Source organism: Gavialis gangeticus, unplaced genomic scaffold (assembly GCF_001723915.1).
Source record: "Gavialis gangeticus isolate Ggan-Ray unplaced genomic scaffold, GavGan_comp1, whole genome shotgun sequence".
NCBI lineage: Eukaryota > Metazoa > Chordata > Crocodylia > Gavialidae > Gavialis > Gavialis gangeticus.
Window position 1 is genome coordinate 22,982,466 of NW_017729026.1, and position 593 is coordinate 22,983,058.

The following is a 593-nucleotide window of genomic DNA, read 5'->3' on the forward strand; positions in this document are numbered from 1 at the left end:
CCCCCACCCCCCCCCTTCCCCCCCCCCCCCCCCCCATATTTTTTTCTTTCTTTAAACCTAGCGTCTGGAACAATTTGGTTTCACACCCTCGATTTGGAGCTTTCTTCTCTCACCCCAGAGCTCATGTCAATATGTCAATATGTAAATATTTCTTTTTTTGTTGTTGTTGCTTGGCTCCGAGTTGCATCGGGGCCAACACACACACGCACGCACACACACACGCACGTGTCTCATCATCACCCTTAGGACAAAAAGAGGGTGGCCAGACTTAGTGGCGTGAAGCAAAGCAGGAGCGATCCGGAGCAATCCAAGAAGGGTCCAGGCGAGGCACTTGGGAAGCAGTCGCTCCGGCTCTCCAGAAACCTGCCGGGGTTTGAGTGGGGCGGGGAGCTGGGGGGCGAGACAACCCCCCATCCGCGCTTGGAGTGGCGGCCGCGTTGCATAGCTGTGGATCTGTGGCTGGATGCGCGTCCTCCACTGCAGGCACAAAGGGAAGACGAGAGGGATTTTTCTGCCGAGCCCCATTTGGGGGAGGGGGGGGGTCTTTATTGCTCCTTTGTTACCCGGCTGCATTGCTTGTGCAGGGTGCCCAT